This window comes from Podarcis pityusensis (assembly GCF_964106645.2).
Source record: "Podarcis pityusensis genome assembly, chromosome: 6".
Classification (NCBI taxonomy): Eukaryota; Metazoa; Chordata; class Lepidosauria; order Squamata; family Lacertidae; genus Podarcis; species Podarcis pityusensis.
Genome location: NC_138030.1, coordinates 97,311,827 through 97,335,511, shown reverse-complemented (window position 1 = coordinate 97,335,511; position 23,685 = coordinate 97,311,827). Strand labels below are relative to the sequence as shown.

At 44.8% G+C, this 23,685-nt stretch overlaps 1 protein-coding gene and 1 long non-coding RNA gene across 5 annotated transcripts in view; one reads left to right on the top strand and one right to left on the bottom strand.

Annotated features, from left to right (window-relative positions):
* LOC308480649 overlaps positions 1-19,089 on the top strand; it is a 42,873-nt gene extending 23,784 nt beyond the window's left edge. Inside the window, exons 2-4 of the long non-coding RNA XR_013988187.1 lie at positions 3,656-3,703; positions 7,694-14,030; positions 16,223-19,089. This is a non-coding gene — a long non-coding RNA (uncharacterized lncRNA). The remainder of the gene's footprint in view (positions 1-3,655; positions 3,704-7,693; positions 14,031-16,222) is intronic.
* TSEN15 (tRNA splicing endonuclease subunit 15) overlaps positions 13,279-23,685 on the bottom strand; it is a 24,163-nt gene continuing 13,756 nt past the window's right edge. The window contains exons 5-7 of one of the 4 annotated variants that reach the window (XM_081012358.1): positions 22,675-22,782; positions 22,070-22,574; positions 13,279-14,222 (exon numbers count right to left, since the gene is read on the bottom strand). The gene's annotated coding sequence lies outside the window, so the exon portion shown is untranslated. The remainder of the gene's footprint in view (positions 14,223-22,069; positions 22,575-22,674; positions 22,783-23,685) is intronic. The other 3 variants (XM_081012360.1, XM_081012359.1, XM_081012361.1) reach the window with 3 other exon arrangements.

Below are 23,685 nucleotides of genomic sequence, written 5' to 3'. Positions count from 1 at the left end.
AGACTTGTGCCAATTGGCCACTGGGCTAAGTTCAAGGTGCTGGTGCTGGTGTATAAAGTCCTCTACAGCTTGGAAGCAGGATACCCAAAAGATTATCACACTTCTTGCCTACCCAAACAATCACTGCACTTTGTCAATTCCATCTCCTCAGAAGGTCCATTGATGAGGTCCATTGAATTGATGTGGCAGCACCTAGCCTTTGGAATGCCCTTTGTTACGTATCAGACAAACACCTTCTATTTTCTCTATTCAAGCCTTTGAAGTGGAGACTCTTGGACTTCCGGGTTGGCGCCATCGCCGAATGGCGGACTCCCTCCGAGCTCCGGAGGGAGCCTGCTCGGCAGGGGCTGGGTCCTACCGCACCGGCGATGCGGGGACCCTTAAAAACCACGGCCACGGAGGCCGTGGACATGGAGACTCGGCTGGCACCGCTAGCGCCCTCCCGACTCGTGAAGGAGCCTTTTTAAAGGCTACGGATCGGGTGCCGGGGAGAAGCGTGGTGCTTTGAGTCCTCTGCTATCCCTGCCGAGCGCAGCCGCATGCCATCCGGCGGAGAGCGCTGACTTCTTCTATTGAAAATTCGGACTTCTTAACAACAACCCGTGAGTAATTTGGAAACCGGGTTCAAAAGGAGAAAAAAAAATTTTTTTTTCCGGATTGGACACGAGCGGGGGGGGGATCCAAAAAGGAAGTCAGTCCCCCTCCCTACTGTAAACCTTCCAAAACAAGGACGGGGAAACCAAGGTCCAAAAAGATTTGTATTGCTGATAAAAACTAAGAATTCCACGATGGGGAACTACAAGAACTGTGCTGGAGGAAGAATTGAGGGAGAAGGGAAACGTGACCCCCCCCCCTGGGAACCGGGGTGATTGAAGAGAGAGCCTGGTGAAAAGAGTCGGAGATTTTGACAGCTGTCAAAGTAGCTGTCAAAGTCGGAAAGCAGAGAGGATTTTATTATGAGAACTTTGCTGGTTAAATTTGTTACAATTTGCTATAACCCGTTAAAACTTGGATACAAAATGGCGAAAACATGGATAACAATCGGACTTTTGGACTAGAGAAAACAAAGTTACAACAATCCCCCTAGAGGAGTTTTGGGACATTACAAAGATGGTCGTAAGTGGAAAAATACCATTGGAATTTTACAGGACTGGTTATCTTCTGGGAAAGCTGCAAAACGGAAATAATATTTTGTCTACAGGGTGTTCAGCTAAAGGAGACAATAGAATTTTCTATTGAAGAAAGGAAGGGACTGAACGCAAGTTTTTGTTCCTGAATAACAATAATCCCTGCAGAGTTACTAAACTTCTGAATTAGAACGTTTCAGCAGCGGAACAAGAGGAAATTGGACTACAACTTGGAAAGAACAATGGGGGGAGTTTTATTAAAGATTTGAAGTTAAATGTTTTAAAAAATAACTATAAAAAGAAAAAGCCAGCAAGGAGTTGGGGGAAATAGGTGATTTATGGATTTTAAGAATTCCAGGCAGATAACATGGTTTGGTGGTCAGGGGGAAATTAAACCGGGGACAGGGGGGGGAGAACTAAAATCCAAAGGCTTGTCAACTTTTTTTTCTGAACTGGCTCTTTTTCACCTACTATACTTTTTATTTCTTATTTCTTATATTTCTATTGTGTGGCGTGTCCTTATCTTTAAAAAAAGGGAAATTGTGGAATGAAAATGGGGTGGGCCCTGGGGAGAGAACTTTTGTCTTTTATTAAGGGTATTGATGAGGAGTGTATAAATTTTAAATTCGAATAATGGTCTAAACAAATTAAGTTTTAATTAGAACTGAGAGCTTGTGGAGCCAACAATATGAAAGGGGAATATGGTAGGGGTGGGGGAAGGGGGGAGTCCCGGAAAGTGGATGTATGAAAATAAGGCTTTGAATGTACTTTAATCTTTACTTTCTGTATTTTTGAAAATCTTAATAAATATCATTAAAAAAAAAAAAATGAAGTGGAGACTCTTATCCCATCTTTAGTGTAATGGATTTGAAATTGTTTAACTTTTTATTGTTAATTGCATGGGGGTGTTTCATGGCAAATGACTAATAAATTAAGCAAGAAACAGAAAGCCAAACCCACAATCCTTTCCAATTCATAGAACCATAGAACTGTAGAGTTGGAAGAGACCCCAAGGGTCATATAGTCTAGGACCCCCCCCCCCCCATGCAGGAATCTCTGCTAAAGCATCCATGCCAGATGAGATGACCACCCAACTCTGCTTCGAAACCTCCAAGTAAAGAGAGTCCACAACCTCTGGAGGGATTGTGTTCCACTGTCAAAGAAGCTTTTACCATCAGAAAGTTTTCCCTGATGTTGAGTCAGAATCTCTTTCCTTGAGGGTCCAGCCCTGTTTCTGTGCATTGGACTAGCCTGGCCCTAGCTAGCAGCACCAGTGGTCAGGGATGATGGGAGTTGTAGTCCAACAACATGTGGGGACCTAACGTGGAGAAAGGCTGCTCTAATACAATAAGCCCACAATTTATGCAGAGGTTATGTTCCAGGAAGTACAATGACTAGAGTTTATTGGAAAGAGGAATTGAATGTTAATCCATTCTGGAACTGGAACTTTGTGAGGGCAATAAGTGTCTCCAAATAACTCTCAACTTCCTTAGCAAACTACAGTTCCCAGGATCCTGTGGGGGAAGCCAGGATTGTTTAAACTGGTATGATATTGCTTTAAAATGTTGGCGCCACCGTCTGCCCAACCTGGTCTCCCTTCCTTTCACGCCACCAGTCCCGCTGGACAGCAGACACCTCAGCATCGGGGGCACTTTAGGGGTGCTTGGTGTCAGCACCACATCTTATGGTACTGAATTCCCAAAATTTATTGGGTGCAAGACACAGGGCATCTCTTCCCATCCTAATGAAAGAGGTAATTGTGCCCGTATAACATATTGCAATTTTCTTTAAAAAACACAACGACACATTATTATAATCCTGATACTGAGCTTTGAATCTACTTCTTTTGGTATTATCTTCACAGGTTTTGGACTTTATCTTTAGATCTGTATTAGCATCATGTTCCAAGAAATCTGCAATTCCAATGTATCACTAAGCTTTTTATAGCTCCACTGAGAAGTCTTAGCTCCTTTAATCTTCTCGTCTATCAGACCTTGCCAATGTTATATTATGTTATTGTACATGCAGCACTCCGAGAAGAGGAAATAAATATGTATGGGGGGGGGCATGTTGTCAGATAACAATTTTCTGAACCTGCCCACCTGTGTGGAGACTGCCTCCGAGTTCTGATGCCAAACTTGAGATTCAAAGGAATATTTACATAATTAGAGTTGCAAACTTTATGGCACGTTCCTGTGGTTGTTTACTGGGAAGGGAGTCCCACTTATTTCAATGCAGCAAACCCTTTAGTTCTGGGGTTGCCAATGTAGGACCCGTCAGATGTGGTTGGATTGCAGCTCCCATCATCCAGAACTACTGGCCTAAGATTTATTTAAATGAGTTAAAAACAGCAACTCTATAAATCCAGCATCCAAATAAAACAGATCAACTACAAGAAAATAAAAACGTATATGCCCTTTGGCGGGGAAAGATATCAGAGTCGGGGCCAAGGGATTCACTATATTTACAGTGGATAATTTCTCTTTCTTTTGTAGTCCCAAAATACCTCTATTGTTTCCATTTTGCAGGGGATGAATTGAGGCTGGAGGTCTAAACAACTTGCTCAAGGATGCACAGTGAGTCAGTGTCCAGTGTGGTATAGTAAATACAATGTTAAACTTTAGGCAGGAAACTCTGACTGCTTTTCTTTTTTAATTTACTGATTGACTGATTTTTGCTGATGCAAAATAGACAAATACACTTCTCCTCTATCTGGGGCAGCCAAACCATGCAAGATGGGTGTTGTTGGAAACAATGGGGCCATGATAACCCATCTGAACTGGGAATGGTAAATGCTTTTTGCAAAAGGCCACATGCACAGTGGCGAAGCTGCATGTTCTGCTACTGGGGGCGGAGAGCAGGAGGGGGCGTGGCTGGTGGCCCCTGAAGGCGTGATGCACGCCCCAGGGGGCGTGATGCGCATCACAGGGGCGTGGTGCGCGTTCTGGGGGCGTGACGCGCTGCCTGTGGGGGCATGGTGCCCGGCACATGCACAACACCCATTGACTGCACACACAGTTTGTCACCCAGCCAGAGATACATATGCAGAAATCTGGCTCGTTGGTGTTTAGCCCCATAGACTTTCAGTGGAAGAGGTGTGCATAGGAACATAGGGAGCTACTTTAAATCAAGTCACACCATTGGTCCATCTAGCTCAGAACTGGCAGGAGCTCTGCAGGATTTCAGGCAGGAGCCTCCTCCAGGAATTGAATTTGGGGCCTTCTGCACGCAAAGCAGATGCCTTACCACTGAGTTATGGCCCTTTGTTGTTGTTTAGTCGTTTAGTCATGTCCGCCTCTTCGTGATCCCCTGGACCAGAGCACGCCAGGCACTCCTGTCTTCCACTGCCTCCCGCAGTTTAGTCAAACTCATGCTGGTAGCCTCAAGACCACTGTCCCTCCATCTCGTCCTCTGTCTTCCCGTTCTCCTTGTGCCCTCCATCCTTCCCAGCATCAGGGTCTTTTCCAGGGAGTTTTCTCTTCTCATGAGGTGGCCAAAGTATTGGAGTCTCAGCTTCAGGATCTGTCCTTCCAGGGAGCACTCAGGGCTGATTTCCTTCAGAATGGATAGTTTGATCTTCTTGCAGTCCACGGGACTCTCAAGAGTCTCCTCCAGCACCATAATTCAAAAGCATCAATTCTTCTGCGATCAGCCTTCTTGATGGTGTAGCAGGAGACCCCCCCCCTTCATTTTCATCGTAATGCACAAGCACCACACACACACCTCCCACCTCCTGAGCCGGGAGATGCCCCTTCTAGAGGGGCATCACCCCTCCAACGAAAGCCTTCCGTAAATAAGGAAGCGCTAGCGCCGCGTAGAACTCTTTTATTTTCATGTATTTTCCTGCAACGCTCTACCTCGCCCTATCTTTATTATGGGTAGACCGGCCGCCTGAACTCCGGGTCAATCGGCTGCCGCTTCAGCCAATCAGCGTTACCGAATAGCGCCTCTTGTGGCGACCACGCAGGTACTGCAGGCAGCAGGCGTTAGCTTCTCTGTCTTTGACAGTCCTCAAATACAAAGTTTCCGAGTTCAATTGACCGTGACTGATTTAATCAAAATGTTGCAAACTGCTTCCTGAAAGGTGAAAGTGCTTTGGACTTCAACGACAGTATTCTTCATAAATTCACCATAAATCAGCCATATATCGGATTTTCACCGGACCACTTTTATTCTGCTTCACATTACAAGGACTATCAAAGGGGGGTGGCTTGATACCAGTCAGCCATAATCCCTTGACCAAACAGGCACGTACTCTGCAGCCCTTCCCAGTTGACATAGCAACCTTGATAGTCATCTTGATGGGCTCAGACGAAAGACTATCAAAGACACAATGAACTGCATGCACTAGTGTATTCAACCCGGACTATGACAAAGGGACCGTGACCGGATTCCCCTCAGGGGGCAGGCAACTGCGCCTTTCCCTTTGTTTTCCGAAAATGACTCATGGGGAGGAATGGAGGGGGGCTCCCGCCAGGTGTCAGGATACTCAGATTACCTGTGCAACCCCTCCCCTAACTCCTCCTGTTCTTAATGTAGTCATGATGTAAATATGATGTATTTCTAGGGGTGTAACTTGGGGGATTAGGAGCTAATAAAAGTTGGGGTCTTCTTTTGTTCGGGGCTTCCATCTTGCTTCACCTTGTGGGCGGTGGGAGTCCTGTCGCGACAGTCTTTCTTCAATAAAGACCAAGCCTACAGGCTGCTGATTTGCTTCTAGATTGCTCTGGTTGGTGTCTTGTTTGTCCAAGGGAGCCCTCGGATTTTCCAGTAACAATGGTCCAGCTCTCACTTCCATACATCACTACTGGGAAAACCATACCTTTAACTATACGGACCTTTGTTGGCAAGGTGATGTCTCTGCTTTTTAAGATGCTGAGTTATGGCTCTATCTCATCTTATTTGGATCTTATTAATGTTTTCTCAGGCAGCCACAGAAGTAAGTTCCATCAAATTCCTTGGTACTTTCTTATTTAGTGGGCTCAGGATTAAGTATGTGCTCAACTCTCCTGAATAAATCTATGGGATTAAGAGCAGTTCACTTGCCTAGATAATGCCCATTGTATCTTCACTCTCATTTCACATGCAGCATGAACTCAAAATCTTGACTGTACCTCAGCAATGCAATTAGGCCACTTGGGTTAATTACTTTTTTAAAAAAGAGCTCAAAATCTATATGAGGCTCTTTAAAATTTCATCCCTGCAGTATGAGAAATGTAATTTTCTTTGATGTTGATTCTGATTCGGTACCTCCTACATCACCATGCTGCTTCTTTTCCAAATGTCTCCAGATGGTGCTCGAGCCTTTAGGGACCATGCTGTGAATTATTTTTAGAAGATTTCCCTTCACGTCTGCCCAAATTGGCATGTTGCAGCATCTTCCTATTTTTTACTATACACACACATATATTTTCTAAAATTAATATACATAAGCCACAGATTGTCCAAAAGCTAATGAAAAAGAAAACGAGATATGCCTAACTGATTGCAGTATTAGCCCTGTACACATTTGCTGGGGTGTAAGCTCCATTCATCTCAATGCAACTTGCTTCTAAGTCGGCGAGTGTAGCATTGCAGTGCAAGCCTCAAAAAACATGCAAGATGGGTTCAAGTGCATAACAATGCACTTTAATCTGCCCTGGAGAACAAGGCAAGGGCTCAGAATGGGATTGGGGGAGGTTCTTGGGGGCCCAGGTGAGCCATCACTGAGATGGGGCTCTTCAGGTTCCCTTTGGACCACTGTGGGTTCCTTTAGGCCTTCACCTGGAGCACAGTTCTCCCTGGCAGTCCAAGCATCTTTCTCCAAAGACAAGTCTCCTGGGTTCAGGCTAGATGGGATCCTGACACAAAGGCTAGTCAAATTCTTCTAGGAGCCCACAGGCAGGGCACAAACAGCTTCCCCTTGCATCAAGCAACTGGAATTCATATTATTTTGGACTATGGAGCATCAATTTTGTTATTCTTGGGCACACTGTTGATACATAGACCCATCCTCAATACAATTTTCTAACTCCCTTTCATCTGCCCTACTGCTTGTCATTTTATTTGGCTGACCCCGAGTTCCAAACAGTACACCCCTAGCCACATCAATTCAGCATTCCACTTTCCAACGTAGTTGCTTTCCTAAAAGCATCAGAAGTGTTTACTTCTCTGGAAGTGCTCCGACTCTCCACTTGGATCAGGGCTGGCCCTGACAGGCCAGGTGAGTTTTGCTTTAGGTGGTGAATGGGATGGGCAGGGGATTGTGTGCACTCCACTACCTTCTGCGACTCCCAGACCCAGATTTCATTCCGTCTGCCTGCTGGGTATCGTGCAGCCATAGGTGGCTGGATGCCTTTCTCTTGGATTATAAGGACAAACATTAATATACATGAGATCCAGGTTGGTCAAAGTGCCAAGAGAGAGGCTGGCAGCTGTTGGTATTCATACAAAGTGTTCTAATTATCAAGCAGTTGACACTCTTAGGTAGGTATGCTGACTCCTGAAGTATGAGTCAGCATCTCAAGTGGTGGGGAGTTGACTAATATGTCCATAGTTCTTAGAGGTATAACTGACCTTCCTCCCAGGCTTCCCCTCTGTATGTGATTCCACTTGCGTGAACTGGTGTGCTCGTGATTCCTGGATCCTGGTATTGTAAGAGGACTGCATTATGTACCATCCAAGACTGCAACAGGAATAAAGCTCTTCTTGGAACAAGGTTGGACTCCTGAGAGCTTCATGGGGGTACATTCCATTGCCCACAATCATCTACATCAGCCACCAGCAGCTGCTGCCTAGGAGTGCTGCTGCTTTGCCTTGCAAGGCAAAAAGTGAACCAATTTTAAGTTTTTGCCATGACAGCACTGGTATGGTGGAATCTTGCTCAGTTGCTCTACAATGGTAGTTTTGTAGGGTACCTTATTTTGAGGTATAGTGTGGTGAATGGAAGAGGAGGAATAGTGAGTGTCAGCCTAATTGGAGAAATTGCAGTGGTGTGTTGGGGACAGGAAGAAGTGTGGGCAGCAGAGGGAGGTGAGGGCACAATTTGCTGGCCTACATTGGATGTCTTGGGCTGGCTCTACCTTTGATCTGTTTTGGGTCCCTTTTCTCCACCTGTTTCACCTCTATTGAAAATCTAGGGTTTAAGTATCGTTTGAAGCCAACTAAAACTCTACGGAGGTGAGAGGGACCCTCCTGAGTGAGTGAATAAGTCCTCTGAACTGTTGTTTATTCCTCCAAGTTTACCATTTTGTGTTTGGCCAGATAGGTTTGAAGTAAAGAGGACATAAACTTAGTTTTGTTAAGTCCACATCATTATCATTATCCTTTAAAGGAAGTTAATTATCCATGCCAAGTCTGGTTCCTGCTTATTGGAGAGTGATAATTAAATTTTGCTGGGAAACACACAGATTAGCATGCGGATCTTTTCTGCAACTATCAGAGTCGGGATGCTAAGGTCACGTCTTAGATAGGAGCTTGCATCAGGGTCATAGATAGCTCATAAGGGGTATACTTTATGTTGAATTTATGCCAGCTTCAATGAAGCCATGCTCCATAGAAATAAACCCTACAAAATAATTTCAAGAAATGTATTGGGCAAAACATTCTCAAAAGTTGCACATTCTGAACTGTTGTGAACAAAAGTTCAGGACCGTTGCATGTGATAAAACACAATGGTTTTTGTAAATATTTTTTATTGAGAACTTTCCAGAAAATATAAAATGTATAACACTAAACAAAACATACATTAAAGAACCTGTTAGTGAACTATTTAGTCATACACATTTGTGTCAGCTGCAAGCTACAGCAAAGGAATCAAATACAAATAACAAGTACAGATATAACTAAGTGGCTGCCTATACAAAATACATTCTAAGAATTTACAACTATACAAATGAAAGAGTTAATGGCCCTTGACCACAAATAAAACATATGAGGGAATGGGCTTTCTTTGCCGGGCATTAATAAAGGTTAGTCAGATGGCAGAACTTATTCTGATTCTTCTTATTCTCAGAAAAGGAGCAGAGAACAGAGGATGGGCATACTACTGAAAACCATTTGGGGGGGGGGGGAGATAAGGGTCTGAAGTACTGAAAGATCTCTTTAACTGTTCTCAAGATTGCTTCAAGGTGCATCTTTGCCCTGCACATCCCTTTCACAAAGGAAAGGCAGCTGGGGGGGGGGGCAAGTCGGCCTGGCCAGGTGGGGGCATGATGCCCCCTGCAATGTTGGGTGAAATTTGGCGCCACTTATCCCATGATGTGCCTCCGCTATGGTGAGGGCTTCCATTTGCGAAACAGAACTCCCCCCCCCCCGGCCGCGTGCCTCCTGTGTCCTCCCCAAATCTGCTCTGGAGGGTTTGGGGAACTTTTATGGATACTCCTCACTGTCTCCAGTCTGTAAGTAAATAGGATAATTGAGATCTCTGCACTATCAGAGAGAAGGGTGTGCTGCAGTTTTCTAACAAAATTACAGAAGAAGACAAGGTATTAAATAATTGTGGGGAGGAAGTATTAATTGCAGAAAAATGCAAAAAAGAAAAACACAAAAAGAAAAAGTATGAATTGACACATGCCCAGTGTTTCTAAGGTGAATAATCTTAACCCTGTATCTTTCTTTGGCTTCACTGAGCCATTTATGTCAGCCTCTGTTTAACCAAAACTGCAATATAGCAAGACTGGATGGTTTGTTTATTATTATTTTTCCTGCTATTAGAAGTACTACGATAGTCAGCTCTTATGTAAAAGCGCCCTCTAGTGTGTGCATTGAGGATAAGCCTCAAAGGGGCTTATTTTACCACCAGGAATTCTTCTAAAAATAATCAACCCTATGGTTCTGATGGCCTCCTGCTGTCACACACCCAAAATCCATCCCCTGGTCTACAAGAAGGCGAAAGAGGCAAAGGAAGTGATGGTTATGAAGGATGAGAAGGTAACACTAGTGAAATTAAGAGTCATCTATGTTCTTTTTTTAAAAAAATACTTTGTTCTTTATTATCAACAAATCTCAATAATCTTATGCAAACAAAAACGATCTTATGTAATTGATCTTGTGTAGATATACAAATAAAACTTAATTCAATCTTAGAAAATCCCTTTCACCATACATTCTTGCTAAAATCAAAAGTTTTCCTATCAACTCCCACAGAGTCATCTGTGTTTGACCCATCGACCAAGGGATGGATGCCACCCGCTGTGATTCGCAAGGTGAGAGATGACCTGTTTTCATGAGGAACTGCGAGGCCAGAGAGAACCTGGCTCTCGGGGGAGGAAGGAGGCAGCTCCCTGATTCAAGAAGTGTTCAGGGACAGCCCTTCTGAGGAAGAGAGAGAATTTCTCTTTTCTTCTGTGCTTTTCCATTATGAAGGACCCACCTCAATTTCTCAGGTTTGCAGATGTGCTCATGGGCCCCAAGGTGTTTGCAACGTGAGTTTGACTGCTGGCCCAGGAGTGGGAGACACAGGTTCAAATCCCCCCTCACCCACGGAGCTTAAGGGGTGACCTGGGGTGCTCCCTGCCTCACGGCTTAGCCTACCTCACAGAGCTGTTGTGAGGATGGGATGAGGAAGGGAGAATAACGTAAACCACTCTTGAGAGCCTTACAGGAAAAATGGGGTGTCAATGTAATAACAAATGAAAAGCAAATGAAACAATAAGTAAGATGGGGGTGGAGATGTTCCTTCTCCTTATTCTGCCCTAGGTTGAAAAGGTTATGCAAGCTGCTGGCCTTCTGCTGCCGAGTGCCCAAAACCCATCCCCTAGTCTGCAAGAAAGAGGACTCCCAAAAGTCCTTTCTCTCCACCATCACTGATCCTTTCCCTCTCCCAGGTGAGTGCCTAAGTCGTGCAGAAGCTTCCTGGCCTTTGGGAAGGAGGCGCCAGGAGAACATTTAGGGGGTCAGTCTAGTCCCCCTAGTCCACTGACCACACGCCACTGGGCCAGGGCAAGTACCTTGAGGTGGGGGAGAAGCTTACACTTTGATGAGGCAACTGGGTGGTGTCTTTCTGCTTACACCCCCCATGCCCCTTTAAAACTTTAAACCAAGGCAAGCTACTGACTTTAAAAATCTCTTAAGAAAGGTCCTGGGAAATACTCTAGGTGGTGATTTTGAGGTGCCCAGTGACACTGACTGCAGGGGAAAGATTTTAACTGGAATTTTTGATAAGCAGGTAAATGTTCCTTGAAAAAAACCACCACATTTCTGCATTTGTTATGGGGGCCCCTGATTTTGAAAGTGGAGCGGCTTAAGCAGGGTTTGTTTCCAGCCAGAACTCACCATCTGACACCTCTCAGGTGGGTGCCATTGCCATCAAGAAAAATAGCCCTGGGCTTAAGTATTTAAAGGCACACCTCGTTTCTTGCTTTGAGGGAGAGATTTATAAGCTCCTTTTTCAGATGTTTCCAGGAATTGAGGTGTCTTGGGATACAAATGTACCACACCTTATTCTTTTCTTGCTTTAACCACTTGGGGACCCCCCATTTAAGCAGAGAGGCTACCAGGCTGTGGGATGCCCCCCCTCCTTGTGTCTGACCCCATCATTGTGTGCATTTTGTGGGTTAGCCAAGGCGCATCTTTTTGCACATGCCTTGGGGTGGAAGGTGAGTCCAATGCACCACTCCCTCTGCAGGGTTGTCTGTTGGTTTTGCCTGCTGTTTGACACAGTTTGGTGTTGCTACACACTGTGAGTTGCTTGTTGTTTAAAACTGTGTGTCACCTGCCTGAAGACTTTGTGGTGAAGAGCAGACTATAAATGCATATAAATAAACGTCCTGCTTTTAGACTCTTCTACTAATATGGCTGCCTTGCATTCCATGTGGGCACCAAATGTTGCCATGCTCTACACACATGCGTACACACACACACATCCACAGTGGCATACTGAAACGCTAGAGTTGGCTTTGTGGGAGGCTTAGTGTGGGCAGCTGGTCAAGAGGAAGGACTCCCTTCCACTGCAATCCATACCTCAGTTCTCTGTACTGCTGTTACTATGATTTATACCACTCTTACTTCAGGGAACTCATGGTCTTATTTTTCCTTTTAATAATTTCAATGGGGGTGGGGGGAGAGACAAGATTTTTTCCTGCACCGGGTACCACCTGACCTTGCTATGCCACTGAGTGCGCCCCTCTCCTGAACATATATATTTCAAGTTTGCTCTTCACTTTTCGCTTGTGGGCTTAATCATAAGAAGGGAACCTCTAAGTTTTGGAGGATCATTTGACAAGCTGTCCTCCTCAGTGGGTCCATCTTCATGAGATAGCCATGGCAGCTAATTCAGTTGTCAGCACCCCCAAATTCACGGCAGCTCTACAGAGCATAAAAGCACTGCAACCCAGTTACTTAGTCTCCTTATTCTGCCCTAGCGTGAAAAGGCTACATGAGCGGCTTGTTTCCTGCTGCGGAACTCCTAAAATCCATCCCCTGGTCTGCAAGGAAGAGAAGGTGGGCTAAGCGACGAGGTGGAGAAGGTAGTGAAATTCCACTGCATATATGTTTGGCCCAGGAAGCAAGAGATGGATGAGACCGGCTCTCTTTCAACAGGGGAGAATTGTTCTGGCACTCAAAAGAACCTAGCTCATTGGGTAGGAAGGAGGCAGGTCTCTGATTCAAGGAACCTCATGAGCAGTGCAGTCATGTGCAGTGCAGTTGTCAGGACAAGATGGGGGGGTGGCCCCCTTGAGTATTCTTGGAGAAAAGTATGTGCATGTTTGGCACAGACAGCAGGGGATGTATGACACCGGATCCGTGCTGATGGGGAATTGTTGTGAGGCCAGAGAGCTCCTGGCTTACTGGGCAGGAAGAAGGCTTGTTTCTGATTCAAGAAGACTTCAGCAGCTCCCCTTTTGAAAAGAGAGAACCATTTCTCTTTTCTTTTCTCCTAATCGGGTCACCTGGTCCTGTGATTAAATTCCCAGTTAAGAAACCAAACCAGCCTTCAAAGCCAGGACAAGAAGATAACCAGTCCTCAAAATCTCCCTGAAGCCTGATGAAAATGGTACCACCACCACCTTCCTCATTGCGTCTGAAGTGAAAGCCTAGGACTGAGAGTCGGGGGGGGGGCACTAGCTGCAGCTGGCCTCTCTCAAATTATATTTTTATAACTGAATAATGTACTGAATGAGGGGTGGCCTAGAACTTTTAAAAATAAATAAAAACAAAATTGCTCAAACCGTTTAAAGTTATGAACATGTATATTAAGAGGAACAATGGCCCTGACAGAGGAAGGCTGCCAAAGTAAATGTGACCTGTCCTCCATTGTGACTCTTTCCCCTGCTGGATAACTTGGCAGAGAACTTTGGTAAGAGCAACTATTTGAGGATTGCTAGTAAAGGTGAAAGGAGGGAGTTGTGGAAGAATAAAATATGTTTGCAGCAGCATTAAGGACAATTTCTTCTTCTGAAGTGAAGGTAGAATTTCTATCGCTATCTGCCAAGATTTAGCAGTTTAGATGCTTCAAGGGAAATGGTTTGCATCATCACAAGAGGGGTATCACCCAGTTTTGTAGGGTCTTCTGATAAGATGTCCTCCTCAATGGATCCAACTCCTTGCTGCCCTCTCCATTAGAGATTCCTGGTGGCAAATTCAGCTGCCAGAGTATCAAGAAAGTGACTATAATCCCTTTTCTGATCTCCTCCTTGTTCTTTCTTAGGTTTCTGAGGCTGCACAGGCTGCTGGCCTCCTGCTGTCATGCCCCCCAAATCCATCCCCTGGTCTACAAGAAGGAGGGGGAGGCGGAGGACGTGATGGTTATGAAGGACAGGAAGCCGGCACCAGTAAAAGTCAGAGACATCTATGTGTGCTCCAGTGATCAGGGGATGGATGCCACCAACCCTGATTTGTAAGGCGAGAGATGACCTGCGTTCATGAGAAACTGTGAGGCCAGAGGCAGGTCTCTGATTCAAGAAGAGTTTAGGGACATCCTTTGTGAGTAAGAGAGAGCATCATTTATTTTCTTCTGTATTTTCTCATTGGTTCATTGATTTATCCTGTGAATATGTTCCAGGTTAAGAAACCACTCCAACATTCAAAACCAACTTGGGGGAGGGGAAGCTTTAAAATATTCCAGCATCCTGAAGCCTGCTGAAAATACCGTATTTTTCGCTCCATAAGGCGTACCTAGTTTTCAGAGGAGGAAAACAGGGAAAAAATATTCCGAATCAAATGTCGTACTAAACTACTGGTATATCAGAGTGAGACTGAGAGGGACAGGAGCTGTATGTTTGTTTAGTGTGCACGCTCAAGGAGCCAGCGGATCAGCTGAGACGCTGGGGGGTTTGTCTCATTTTCCCCTCTCCCTCATCCCCTGCCCTCCAGTCCCCAGCAGCCTTCCTATTTTACCTCCTGGTTTTCACTGCGCTTGTGGCTCAGAGCTCGAGGTTGGGGGTTTTTTGCTGTGTAAAAGCGCTCCTCCTTGCAGCCTTCTACTTTGTTTGTACACGTGGCTACTGCTTTCAGGTTCAGTTTGAGTGATAAGCAGCCACTGGCAGCAATAGAATGGAGCACCAAAAAGGGGTAGGGGCACTAGGACCCAGACAATGCTCAAATCTATCCTGCCTCAAAACAAGCTGCAGAAGTAAAAGGCAGCCTCTTGTCCCCAGAGGATCAGCTGAGACGCTGGGGGATTTGCATAATTTCCCCCTCTCCCTCATCCCATGCCCTCCCCAGCCTTTTTTTTTTACTTCCTGGTTTTCACTGTGCTAGTGGCTCAGCGCTCGAGGTTGGGGGGTGTTTTTGCTGCTGGTTGCTTACATTTTATCCTTCCCGATCCAACCCCCCTGTGCCCTGCCGTCCCTCTGCAGCCTCACTGCTCCGTTTAGGGAGCACGCAGACCTTTGCTAGCTGAGGCTGCTGCAGCTGTTGCTGGCTATGCACCGCTTCTAAAAGCACCTGCTGGCTTTGAATCACCTGCCTCCTCCTGGCTCGCTGTAAAGCAAGCAAAGGGAGAGCTGCGCAAAGCGGGACAGAAGCCCTGTAAGCAGCTCCCGCTTTGCTTGACTGACGGGAGCCATGGCTCCGGTCCAGTGCATTCGCTCCATAAGACACACAGGCATTTTCCCTTTCTTTTTAGAAGGGAAAAAGTGTGTCTTATAGAGCGAAAAACACGGTACTTATGTTTCTCAGAGAACTTTGGTAAGAATAACTCCTTGAGGATAGTGAAGTGAAGGTCAAAGAAGGTGGACAAGAGTGTCGTTAACTATGGTACTGTCATGGTATTGACGGAGAATGAAGGGGAGGAGGAGAGACAGGCATAGGAAGGGGGGCAGGAAGTGGCGGTGGAGGAAAGAAGGGAAAGCCAGGAGGAGGGACGGCTCACAGGTGTTGGACCAGAGCCTCAACACCGCACAGGAAGTTCTGGCACAGACAGTGAAGCAATGCCTGCTCCGTCTGCCCAGGAAAGGAGAGTGTTAAAGAGGAGGGGACAGAGACATCACATGAAAATTCCACGTCTTTTCTGTTGGAGAAGGGGCAGGCATAAGGCACTCCAAGAATCTGAGCCGGAGGATTCGGATGCATGATTGTAATGTGCTGCTTGTACATATGTAAAATAAAGACTGTATATATGTATCTCTGAGTGAGCAGAAGCATTTCTTGCGGAGAGCGTTCACAAGCCATCACAGGTACTCAGCAGAATAATTTCCTCTTGTAAAGTGTAAGGAAGATTTCTCATTTTTTCTGTATTCTGGTTCTATCACTATCCATCAAGATTTAGAAACATAGGAAGCCATGGCATGGTTAGATTATTTTAAAAAGATGGTCCTTCGAACCAGTTTAGATGCTTTCAGGGTTAATGGCTTGTCTTTTTGCTTGTGGGCATAATCCAACAAAGAGCACAACGCCAAGATGTTTTGGACAAGCTGTCCTCCTCAGTGGAGCCGTATTTTTTGCTGCACTCTACGTGAGATATACATGACAGCAAATTCATTTGTCAACACCCCCAATTCACTGCAGGTTTACAAAGCATGAAGGTGTTTTTATTATGTTTTTATATATGTTGTAAGGAGCCCAGAGTGGCTGGGGAAACCCAGCCAGATGGATGGGGTATAAATAATAAAAAATAAAATTATTACTACTACTACAACAACCCAGTTCCTCACCATCTCCTTATTCTGCCCTAGATTGAAAAGGCTACATGAACTGCTTGTCTGCTGTTGCTGAAATTCTAAAATTCATCCCCTGGTCTGCAAGAAAGAGGAGGAATTGGATGAAGATGTGGCCTTAATGAATCTGGCTGATTGGGCAGGAAAGAGGCAGGTCTTAGATTCAAGAAGACTTAGGGACATCCCATTCAAAGAAGAGATAACCATTTCTCTTTTCTTCTGTCCTTTCTTATTGTTTAACAGGGTCACCTGACCCTGTGATTAAGTTGGCTACATACAATTTCTATGTTCATTCCACAATTGCATGGAGTTATATGCCCTTCATCATGTGAACACATGTTCACATACAACTCTATCCTATGCATGCTCATTCAAAAGTAGCTCCCATTGCACAAAGAGGAAGAAATGTCTACTTTCTTTCACAATATACCATTTTTTTCGCTCCATAAGACGCACTTTTTTCCTCCTAAAAAGGAAGGGGAAATGTGTGTGCGTCTTATGGAGCGAAGGCAGGTGGGAGAAGGGACTGATGGGCTGCCTTCTGTCCCTCATTCCAGCTCATTGGAAAGCCAGCAAGAGCCGCTGCTGCTGCCAGGCTCTGCCTAGCTCTCTCTTTAAAGAGCCGTGCCGAGTGTGTCTGCGGCTCTTGCTGGCTTTTCCACGAGGTGCGGGAAGGGACTGATGAGCTGACTGTAATTCAAGCAAAGGGAAAGCCGCTTACAGGCTTGCTTTACAATGAGCCAGAAGGAGGGACGGCGGGCAGCCCCTTCCGCCCCGCCCCCCAGATGACTGTACCGGTAATTCAAGCAAAGGGAGAGCCACTTACAGGGCTCCTGCCCCAGGGTCTCCTCCTCCTCTTTTTGCTCCGGTTCCAGCGAGGCAAGGCAGCTGCCCGCCACAGGCACGTGGCACAAATGTGAGCTCTCCATCTCTCTTCCTTCCTTCCCTCCCCCTTCCAACTTGAATAAAATATTGGGGGGACAGGTAAGCCCCACCTTACATACTGCAATTCAGCCTTTCTCAACCTGTGGATCCCCAGATGTTGTTGAACTACAACTTCCATCGCCCCTAGGTAGCAAGGCCAGAGCTCAGGGAAGATGGGAGTTGTAGTCCAACAACATCTGGGGACCCACAGGTTGAGAATTGCTGTGATCTCAAGACAAAGTGCATGCACGCTATATGAATGACAATGCCCATCAACATATTGGGGGGGGGAACGACTCCCTCAAATATTTAATGGGGGGCGAAGGCACCTAGGCCTCTAGGAGTTGGCTGCTATGCCTAGGACAATTCAAGAAAGCAAAATGATGCATATGCTATAATATCAATAAACTTTTAGGGTGATACCGTAATTCTTTTTTTTATAGACTATATGTTGGCTATGTTTACTATGATGCCATTAGTTAAAGGTATGGTCAGCACTCAGTGGTAAACATTGGAGACACCGTACATTACTGACAGTTCCTTCATCACTGTATTTTCTTGCAGAAAACCTCCCCCATTCTGATAAGGTGATAAAGCGGAAAAGACTAGCATATAAAATTCCTTTTAAACTAGAGGTAGTAAAATATGCTAAGGAGAATGGAAACAGAGCAGCAGAGAGACATTTTAGGCCACCTCCAACTGAAAAAATGATAAGAAAGTGGAGGAAACAGGAAGCTCAGCTGCAAAAAGTAAGAAGACTTTTCGTGGAAATGCTGCAAAGTGGTCACAGTTGGACGTGGCCATGAAAGAATGGATCACAAATCACTGGAATAATGGCTTCACAGTCTCTACAAAAATGATAATATATGAAGCCAAACACATTGCTGTAGAGAAAGGCATTCATGATTTTACTGGATCACCATCGTGGTGCTACAGATTTATGAAGCAGTAAGGCCTTGCTATGCGCACCAAAACTAGAATTGCACAAAAAATGCCAGAAGAATATGAATCTTTTCATAAATTTGTAATTGATGCTAGGAAGAGAAATGGATTTGAAATTGGCCAATTAGGAATCTGGATGAAGTCCCACTAACCTTTGATGTGCCATCTAATAGGACTGTTGATCTGAAAGGTGCCAAAACTATCATCGTGAAAACCTCCAGACATGAGAAAACCCATTACACAGTTGTGTTGTTATGCTGTGCAGATGGCACCGAATTGCCACCCATGTTAATTTTCAAAAGAAAAACTTTTCCAAAAGAAATGATTCCACGAGGAATTGTACATGTTCATGAGAAAGGATGGATGGACAAAAATGGAATGAGAGTATGGGTTGAAAAAGTGTGGTCCAAACGTCCTGGAGGGCTTTTGAAAAAACCTGCCTTATTAGTACTTGACCAGTTTAGCGAAACTACAAAAAAGTGCTTTAAAGAAGTGAAGACTCATCTAGCTGTAATTCCTGGAGGTCTTACCAGCCAGTTGCAACCTCTCAACGTTTCCATCAACAAGGTCTTTATGCGAGAAGAGTGGAACAAATGGATGGCTGCTGGTAATCATGATCTGAAACCTACTGGACGAATGACGAGGCCCACTATCACTCAGGTTTGTGAATGGGTGAAAACATCATGGCACTCGGTGAAGGAGGAAATTGTTGTCCGGTCATTCAAAAAATGTGGCATTAGCAATGCTTTGGATGGAAACGAAGATGGTATTTTATATAAAGATAGCGAAGAAAGTGATGTCAGTGACTGTGAGCAACTGAGCTTCATAAATTCTGACTCTAGCACTGATGAGTTCTTGGGGCTCACAGAAGACTAGAAGAGTACTCAAACCTTAAAGTCTCTCTTCATTTGTTAATGACAGTGATGATGGTTCTTAATGCTACTGTTGACTGCTGTTCACTTTACATGGTTGTAATATGATTCTGATATACCGGTTGTTTATTAAATAGTTTAGTACAACATTTGATTCAGAATATTTTTTTTCTTGTTTTCCTCCTCTAAAAACTAGGTGCGTCTTACGGTCGGGCGCGTCTTATGGATCAAAAATACGGTAAGTTTACAGCCTATCACTTCTCAGACACACTGCATGCATCTATAAATGCTCTTATCACTCAAGTTTTATTAATTACAGGCAACTCCTCACTTGCGCATGATATACTTGTGCACAACTGCGCCCATGAGTGGCACCGTGAACCCAGAGGCAGCGGAAGAGAGCTTGACAGTCCTCCAGACTTGCAAGGAGATCCTCCCCAGGGCTGCTCAGCCTCCCAGCCTAACAACTGACATGTGGGGTAGAACAGCAGCCGCTTTCCCACACACCAGCTGTTAGGCAGGGAGGCTCAGCAGCCCGTCTGCTGTGCCTCCAAACTCTTCGGTGTTCTCTTTAGGCTCTGGGGAGGGTCACCTTGCAAGCCATGAGGACTTGGGGCCCCGGAACATCCCCGGTGTAAGTGGGGAGTCACCTGTGTATTATTATCAGGAAACGACGGGGGAAATGTGGGTGGGGTACACTGATACCTCCCCTGAATTTTACCTGTCTTGACCTGTATCTCGAAAAGAATACAAACAGCTATTCAGTTTAGAGTAGGTAATGTCTTGACAATATAAATGTTTTAAGTTTTTTTTTATCAATCTAGTATATTTTCTGTTAATTGTTGAATGGTTCTGTGTACATTGCGGCAGCCTTTGGCTATGTGCAATAAAACTGACTGACTGAGTAATCATAGCAATTAGGCAATCAGGGACCCAAATGAAACAGCACACAGAGAATTAAAAATTGCACAGGTATCAGCTAACCCACAACAGGATAATTGCAACAAATAAATTGTGATTTGATTTTGCTGAAGGTGTATGTTTGCCTCCTGGCTTGGGACTGCTAAAAGAGAATCTAGAGAAAATGGGATGGTCCATGAATCATAGACACTTATTCGGCTACTCTAGTGCAGCTGTCACTGGAGGGTTCTGAAGCTCCCCCATTCCAGCACAATTAAGATCCCTTTTCGCTTGGCTATTTGATCTTTGAACCTGTGGCTCATGAGAAACACTTGTTAAACTTCAGCTATAGGCTGAAATGCCACAGAAATATTGCCTGAAGCAAAATGTGGAGCACAGTTGAGAAGTTCCTCCTTAATTTGGGGTGAGGGACCCTGAGAAATGTTCAGGGAAGCCAAAAGAATTCTGAAAAGACCAGCGAAGGAGTTTCACACAATTATTATTATTATTATTATTATTATTATTATTATTATTATTTATACCCCGCCCTCCCCAGCCAAGACTCAGGGCTCAGGGCGGCTAACAACTAATAATAAAAACAAGTGGATTAAAATACAATTTTAAAAAAATATTAAAATACAACACTAAAACATTAGGATGCAGCCTCTTCACAGGATGAGAAAGGAAAAAGAAAGAGGGGGAGGGAATCAAACTGATTCTAAGCCAAAGGCCAGGCGGAACAACTCTGTCTTACCAGCCCTGCGTGGAGAAATCAGATCCTGCAGGGCCCTGGTCTCAGGAGACAGAGCGTTCCCACCAGGCCGGAGCCAGTGCTAAAAAGGCCCTGGCTCTGGTTGAGGCTAATCTAATTTCCTTAGGGCCTGGGACCACTAGGGTGTTGCTATATATGGACCTTGAGGCTCTCTGTGGGGCATACCGGGTGAGGCGGCCCCGTAGGTACGAGGGTCCTAGGCCGTGAAGGGCTTTAAAGGTCAAAACCAGCACCTTAAATCTGACCCTGTACTCCACCGGGAGCCAGTGCAGCTGGAAAAGCACTGGGTGAATATGCTCCCATGGCAGAGACCCCGTGAGGAGCCTCGCTGCAGCATTCTGCACCTGCTGGAGTTTCTGGGACAGCTTCAAGGGCAGCCTTGCGTAGAGCGAATTACAGTAGTCAAGCCTGGAGGTGACCGTCGCATGGATCAATCCTAGCCATGGCCAACCTGCTCTAACCTCTCCATGAGCCTCTTTCCTTCACAATGTCCCACTGATAAGAAGCAGGGATCGAGGGAAAACACTACAGCAGACAGGATGATGGGAGATCAAAATATTGCAACTTCAGTTACATAATTTGCCACAAAGTCAATATATTAGGCAAAACTAATGTCTTAGGTGTACCAAGATAAAACAAAATTTGATCTCTAATATGGCTGCTTCAAGTGTTAAAGCATGAAGCCATTTTTAGACAAGTGAGATTTGGAGTAGTTGTTCTGCAGTTGTTTAAGAAGCAGGAACCCTGAACTAACCAGTTTAAACTGGCTTGAAAATCTGTATTTGTGCATAATGGAGATCAGTACTACATGCAGAAGATGCTATTTCCCTGGGAAAATTTAAGCTTCTCCTACCTGCTTCTTTTTAATTTTTAATTTTCATGTACCACAATCCCTACCCCATTTGCTGAAATGACATATTTTATTGCTGCAACTCTCCATTACCAAATGATGCATTAAATGTAGACTCACATCTACCAGCGAGTCTCTGGGCATATTTTTGGGGGGTGGGGTGGGGGAGGGGAGGGAGTATCTAGTCCCCAGTATTTTGGACTAGGTGGACATCAGTCTGATTCATCAAGATTAGATCTAAATTTTAAGCAACAGTGCATGTTTACAGCTATAGAAAATGTCTATCAAGTCAGGCCATTGGTCCATCGAAGGGAGTGTTGTCAACACTATCTGGCAGATGCCTTTCCAGGGCTTCCTAAGAGACGTGAGGGATGGAACCTGGGACCTTTCATGGGCAAAGCAAGTGCTTCTGCCACTGAGCACCAGCCCTTCCTGTTGGTCACTCAACACACTTTTTAACTGCTATGACATCCTGAGAGTGCACGCATGCTTGGATATGTTGGTCAACTATGGAGGTGCTGTTAAAAAGTGCAAAAAAAGAACTGAAGGCAACCCACCACTACTTTAAAGCAGCGGTCTAAAATAATTTCACACCCAAGGCCCACCTTGCAACATGGGACCCAAATTTCTCTTTTTTCTTTTCTTTCAGTAAGTAAGCATGCCCACCTTTCTACTTTCTTACTTCCTCCTCTTTTCTTCATTTTCTTAAGGGGGAAATAAAACACTAAACCAAAAGGAGACAGAGAAGAAAATGTGACAGCAAAGTCAAAGTGATTCACTTTAGACATGGGTACATTCCTGATCTTTAAGTCCTGAACCATTGCTTGAAGACTAGTGATATAAAACACATTCAAGCATAACTATTACATATTAAGAGATCTTGAAGCTTTCTAGGTAGTTGCAACAAAAGTACACAAATCAAAGCCTGAAAAGAATCCATATTTGTCACGATCACTGTTTTCTCTCTGCCTTTGTAGTGTTTTGGATGTCCAAAGTCTCCACTTGTAGTGAATATTGTGTGCATGTTGCTTCACATGGCATAGGAAGTTCCAAGGTGCATTGTGGTAATACAGATGTCTACATTTAGCTCCAGGTGTTTTCTGTTTTTCTCTGTATGCATGAGATCAAAAAATTACTTTAAAATAACTAAATTATCCAGATTTTTAAACAACCCAATGAGCTTAACAAAGAGACTTCTGCAAATACTTACTGTAACTTGCCAACTCCTGAAAGGCTTCTTGTTGTAGCCTAGTAGACCGCACTAAGCTTGAACTCACGCAGCTGAGAAGTGGTGTATTCCAGTTCCTTGGTTCCAAATCTGAAATCATAACATAAGCAGTCTTTGTGCTTGAAAACATGCCTGTGTGGTCCTTGGCCACATGAGAAATGTTAATGGATTTAAAAACACATACAATTTGCATGAGTTGTTTCAAGCCAAACTTACAGCAGGAAGGTAGAGGACACTTACCAGTTGGAAATGAAGCAGTGTATCTGCCCAAACCTTTTGCAGGCACAAATAGTATTGAAAGCAGGACTGCATGCAGCTGTCCCAATACCATCACAGGCACAAATTATTGTGAATGCACAAGAAAAGGATGTCTGGAGGGGTCCTAGGATAAAAACTTAGGATAGGCTGAGGTAACTGGAGGTCCCTGACCCTAAGGACACATCCTATTATTATGCATCTTAACTCTTTCTTGAAAGCCGTGGGCAAATACCAACCCTGGGGGCTATATTCTACCTCCACCAACTGGAAAATGGAGTGAAGACAGCTGCTGTGCTCAGGAGCTTGAGGGCTTCCCATAAGCACTTGGTTGGCCACGGTGAGAAGAAGATATTGGCCCTGATGGGCCCTTGGCCTGATCCAGCAGTCAAGAGCTATGGAGGCCAGTTCCCCCAGCACCAACAGCAACAGAGTCTGTCAGATTTTGCCCCTTATTTGCCTCTCAGGCTTATAGAAGGGAGGGGGGGGGATCAGCAACTGATATTCAGAAACATTACTGCCTCCAACTATAGTTTATTTTAAAAACTGGCAACACATCCTACTGTTAGCCACTTGTTCAATGTGTAGATGATGTTTTGTAGATAAAATAAAGTGCCTCCAATAATAAACGAACTATTTCAGTCACTACTAAACCAAGAGGTGCTGTGGGGGGGGGGGGAGTCCAAACTAAAGGGTCACCATTTGAACTATTGCAAGGGGGGAAAGATGCAGGGTTGG